We start from the raw sequence: 6127 nt of genomic DNA on the forward strand, positions 1-6127 counted from the left end.
TGAAGATGGATCATAGTGAGAAAATACCTCAACGTCTATGCCAATCAAATCGATGCCGGTAGTTAACTGCTTATGCCACGATGATAGCAGCTGGTTACTCATTCAAAGTATTTATGGTAAATAATAAGCCATAGTATGTCTGGGTAATGTTCCGTGACATGGAGAAGGATGCAATGTTTTATTGTGTGTTCTACTAATAAGTTAAACATGCCAAAAATAATACAAGGATTATTTAGCTAGTTGGCTCTACATTTCTGTTATGGGTTAGTCAAACCGGCTACACTGGCTAAGGATTTATGAACATTTCAAAAGCAATGCACATATCCCAACAACAGAGCAGACTAGAGACACTTATATAGTCTTTTATTTACGCTGCTATGTTGCCCTACATCGTTAATCAGGTAAATCAGTTTTATATTTTTAATGCTCCAACAACCTGGAACAGGCTTCAACAGTCAGTTGAAAATGAGATGAAATTGTCTTCCGTCTTATGGGCAGTTAAGAGCAATGGTTTTAAATAGTCATGTTTCTGGTTGTAATTGTTTTTAGTCATTTAAATGTCCGTGATTTTATCCCGATTCTTTTACTATTGATTTGATTTATTTCCTTCAAATGTGATTTCACATAATTGTTTTAGTATCTTCTCTGGTCATTCACATTTTTAATGTTTGCGCTGTTTGTCTACTGTGTTTTAAATTTCATTGTGTATTTATTTTCTGTCATCTCGGCTACATTGAAAATGAGGGCTCGCCCTCAATTGTACCTTCGAGAACTTAATAAAGGTTGATAATGATGATAAAACTAAGCATTACATAGATTATTTATGTAGTGACACTTGTACCTATGGGAATTCCATTTAGAACTGTTAAAAAAAATCTCTCAGATGGATTACAAGGTCAAAATCTTGGTATTGACCAAGTCCTAAAAATCCTATTTCATAGTACTTTTTTTTTACTTTTGCAGACTTCAGATCCATCACAGGACATACAGTATAAGTCTGTAGTGCACACTTCAGATTTAGCCAATGACCAATTAAACCAACCACATTACGTACCACTACTAATTAAGCACAAGATTATTATGTTGAAAAAGATTTGCCATCACTGAGGGAATAAATATTTTCACTCATTTGCCAGACATTTCTGTCCAAAGAGACGCACAGTCCAGTTTTGCCTATTCTACACACAACACAGGTGACAACATGTGGACAGGAGGAGCTGGGGATTGAACCACCAATCCTTTTGGACAACCCATGTTACCACCTGACCTACAGCTGCCCAACACATTTTGATGCCAACATAGTGAGTTAAACTTAAGATTGATAAGTACAGGTAGTCAAACAAGGCAGAGTAATATTGTGTCATTAACTGTACTGGATTAAAGTCTAGTACTTACTGTGTAGTACTGTTTCTTACCCCCTCTGATAAGCAGCAATAGAATGGGAAGTCCATTCTTAACTGTTGAAAATTGCTCCATCAGTGCAGTGCACTAGCACAGGAACACTCTCAATCAATACCATATCCTATCCCAGACCTCGGATAAAGAGCTATAATAAGAGATTGAAAGAGGTCCTTATTTAGTCTAAAATAAGGCAATTTCTATGTAAATCGGCAAAAAAGCAGAACTTTAACAAATGCATAAGCTTTCCTATTATTGACATGTGGTAGTCGAAAATCGTTTAGCTGCTTCATAGCAAACATTTTATCTCCACAAGTATTTGCTTATCCTCCTCTTATATTAATGTTTCCTGCAATATTAAGCTGTCCTCCCAGTAGATAAATATCTGCTGTGTGGCAGCCATTCACACTATACCCTTTGTTTATTTAGCCAGGTAATTCCTTCGTAGACACAGAGCTGCAGCTGAGCAGCCACATGATATTAACAGCAAGCAGAATATCAATTTCAAATTGAACCTTGGATGCATTATTGATTGACCGCTGATATTGTTCTCTGAAAATAAGTGCCATTGGGTTATTGTTTAATATGAATGATAATGCCAAGTCTCTATCTGGAAATAAGGTCCCTGTGTCCTACCCCGGCCTTTGGAATAAGCTCTGATTGACTCAATTGATACTGTGGGATTGCGAGGGAGGAAATACCGGTGGAGGCTAAGGTTCCTTCATTATTATATCCACATAGACAGCGCAGAGCTACATATATGTTTGGATATTTTTCCTTTGCTCTCTCTGTAATATGACTTTGATTACATTTTGTTGTTTGTGTACAACTTTTGTGCTTGTTTTGCTGTGGCCTTCTAAGCAGCATCAAGATGAATTTGTTTTACTATCAATACGTTTTTACCACTTACACCACACCTTATTTTATAACATATTGTCATTACCAAACAAGCTATCACTGAGGCATGTTTTCATGCATTTGACATTGTGTACCACTGGTTACAGGCCTTAAGGCAACACTGCACTAGAACTTCAAGTATGTCTTTGTTCCAGGTTAGATCTAATTTATGGGTAAATCCAGTTAAATTGTGGTTGGACCCAACAAAACACAAAGACATTGGGCCTTATGCAACATTCCATATTTCTATTGTAAACCTCTTACTTAAGCCATGTCACTAGGGATGGCAATGTAAGTCAGTCAGTGGGTGCCACCACTTTGGTCCAGACGAGAATTATTGGATGGATTTACATGAAATTTTACAGTTATTCACGGTACCCAAAGAGTGATTCCTTATGACTTTGGTGATCCCGACAGAGCTACCATGAGGTTGACATTTATTATTTTAAGTGAACTGTCTCTACAACTAACTGATGGATTGCCATGAAATTTGGCACACACATTCATGTTCCCCTACAGATATATTGTAATCACATTGGTGATCCTCTGACTTTTAATCTATGAAGATGGACGTTCAATGATGATGAGGATTAAAACATATACAATGTTGAACTCAATCTAAAATACAACTCAGAATGATTATATGACTAACAATTACTAAATAAAAAAGAAAATATATTTTAACTTAACTCCATGTTGCAATTTGACATTCAGTTCGATGAAACTCAATTAGAACCCCCATGTGGCTACCTTCTTTATTGTTAGGCTTTTTCGGTTAAGGTAGCTACCACTGAATGCTCTAGGCGCTGCTGCCCACTTTAACATATATCAAAAAACAGCTTAAAACAACCCACGTTTTTTATTTTCCTGACAAGCGTTCTCCATGATTGGGCAAAAGACATCATATCATATGCTTCGATTGCAGCCAGTAGCCAGACAGATTGGATAACATGGACGCCGAAATGAAAATAGCTCCACTTCACGGTTATTCATGGTGTCTCCACGTGCAGTGTGTTTCTGGCGTAAGACTGGATAGCTTCCCTCTTGGTGAATCCAAGTCAAATCTAAATTTGATTACTTCTGCTCTGTGTTCGAATCAAGGTTATTATAGTTTAGCATTTTAAGCATTAAGTTTTTATTGTCATTTCGTTTTGACTTTTTTTTTCAAATTCAGTTTAGTTTGAGTTAGTTTTTAAAGCGGGTTTGCTAGTTTAGTTTATTTTTTATTTTTTGAAAATGCTTACTTTTAGTTTAGTTTTTATTAGTTTTAGTGTTAGTTTTAGTCTTTTTTGTAATATGGGTTATTTGTCAGGGGCAAGATTCAAAAAGGTCAGAAAAACAATTAATTAAATAATAACTCAACAAAAACATCATACAATTTTAGAAATATGTATTCACAATGTATTCAATAGTAACACCAGTACATAAAATGTACATATGATGATGAGCACAAATATGTAAACAGTCTACACAAGATGCAGCAGTAAGTGCAAAATGTGTAAGTGACGTGTGCCAGGAAAAAACCTAAATAGCCAACAGACTAAAGGCCTCTTTACAGTCGCCGTTTCCAACCTGTCACGCGACAATGTGACCTCCAAATGACGTAGATCTCACTGGCGTGCCAGGATTTAAAGTGTGTGACCAGAGGTCGTGCACCACTATTTTTTACCACTATTTCTATTTTTTTCAGCGGCGCACGACAAAGCGGAAAAAGGAAGCATGGACAAGTTCGAGGGCAAGCTTCCCAAGCAAGTGCGCCAATAGCAACTGCATTCTGAGTGGTACCAGATACCAGGAATAGAGTGACTGCAAGTCTCTCTTGTAAACTTATTGGGTTAAGATGAGTTCGTTTATGGCGAATGAAAGTCTTGATCCGACGAAGTAGGTCATCGAATCGTGCAGACATTCTGAAGTATTCAAAGTGCTTCTCTTCGTCTATCATCCTCATTTGTTTCACGAGGATATTGAACTCATCATATTTGGTGTTATTCAAAGGATGAACATTCCACCTTCTTTCTCTTCGTTTCTTTGCAAGCGGGCTCAAAAGCAGCTGTTCTTCCTCGTCCATTGACTCCAATATCATCTTAGCCACTGTTGACATTGACGTCAATGCTGCTGCTGCCGGTTCTGCCATTGTTTACCTTTTTCTTCTTCTACTCCATAGCGAAATAGCAAAGTCGGTAGCCTTTCCTCAGTTGCGCCACCTCTGTTCAGGAGAAGACGAACTTGCAACTAGTGTCACGACCACCAAGTGTGAGTATAAATAGTTACGGCGCTCCCATGACGTCACACTGTCGCGCGACAGGTCGGGAATGGCGAGTATAATGAACGCTTAAAAAAGACATACATGAACAGGTGTTTTGAACTTTGGTTCAAGTAAAGTGGCGAACTTTTTGAAGTCAATCGACTCACACAGTTGTGTAGACATCCCAGTATCAATCCACATATTAACCCACGCTTCCTCCTGCTGTTGGTGTTCCTGTGTATGTACTAACCAGCAGGTATCGGGTCACCGGTGAAAGCCCTCCTGTAGTGTTCTCTGTCCTGCTGTTGTCTCCGTCATGCTGCCTGGCCCTGTACCCATACGTCCACGCCCTGTACCCATACGTCCACGCCCTGTACCCATACGTCCACGCCCTGTACCCATACGTCCACGCCCTGTACCCATACGTCCACGCCCTGTACCCATACGTCCACGCCCTGTACCCATACATCCACGCCCTGTACCCATACATCCACGCCCTGTACCCATACGTCCACGCCCTGTACCCATACGTCCATGCCCTGTACCCATATGTCCATGCCCTGTACCCATATATCCATGCCCTGTACCCATACATCCACGCCCTGTACCCATACGTCCACGCCCTGTACCGAGGTTAGCTTCTGTTTCGGTGAAAGGGGGCATTGCTTTCTCCTTTACCTTGTTAAGGTAAGCTAGGTTAGACTCCTTGTGCGAGCTTCTCAAATGTACTTTCAAATTCGTGGGATTTTTCCCTTTAGTAAATTGTCCACATATTTTACCACCTTCCACTGCAAGGCACTTGTTTTTATCTGACACAGTTATAATCAAATAGGACTCTGCCGTTTTCTTCAGACTTTTGGTACCGCCATGATGCCAGACGAGGGGATGGACTATGTTGTGTTCAATTTTCCATGGAATGTCAGAATTTCTGGGTTCCCAGTCGGAAACTATATATGACTATGGAATAGACTGTATAAACAACACAGTCTCACGGCAGTTCGTGTAAATGTCACGTTATTCTTAATCTATTGATACGTGTTCACAGAGACGTTTTTCTCGTTTTTTACGTGTAAATGTCACGTTATTTTTTCGGGGAAAGGACGTTGGGAGGTGGCCGAAAAGGACGCTCTATAAGCCGGGAGGCGCCCGCGAGGCGGCCCGCTGGAGACGCACCGGACGAGGCGGCCGAGAAGGACGCTCCATAAGCCGGGAGGCGCCCGCGAGGCGGCCCGCAAGGCGGCCCGCTGGGGACGCGCCACAATAACGGGGTGGCGGAGGTTGGGTTTAGGAAAAACCTTACGGGGAAAGGGTGCCTTACACGCAGGACAAAACGCCACACGCAGGGACGCCATCCCCGGGAAACAAAGCGCCACTATCCCCGGGAAACAAAGCGCCACACGCGGGACGCAATCCCCGCTCACCCGGGTGAAAGTCCTGTGTTGTTTGACCCATCCTACACCCCGACCAACCTCCCTACGCGGATTTTTGGCTTTTTATATTACTCACTACCATTTTCGTGCTGTGGCCACGAAATATGCTTCCCATTGAAATACATTACTTAACATTTTCGTGCTGTCCACCACGTAA

At 40.9% G+C, this 6127-nt stretch overlaps 1 long non-coding RNA gene across 1 annotated transcript; it reads left to right on the top strand.

Annotated features, from left to right (window-relative positions):
• Positions 1-5519: 5519 nt before the first annotated feature.
• LOC118494011 lies at positions 5520-5823 on the top strand. The gene is made up of 2 exons (XR_004896078.1): positions 5520-5650; positions 5734-5823. It is a non-coding gene; the product is annotated as an uncharacterized LOC118494011 (long non-coding RNA).
• The last annotated feature ends 304 nt before the right edge of the window (positions 5824-6127 follow it).

The sequence above is a fragment of the Sander lucioperca genome, chromosome 20 (assembly GCF_008315115.2).
Source record: "Sander lucioperca isolate FBNREF2018 chromosome 20, SLUC_FBN_1.2, whole genome shotgun sequence".
NCBI classification, from domain to species: Eukaryota; Metazoa; Chordata; class Actinopteri; order Perciformes; family Percidae; genus Sander; species Sander lucioperca.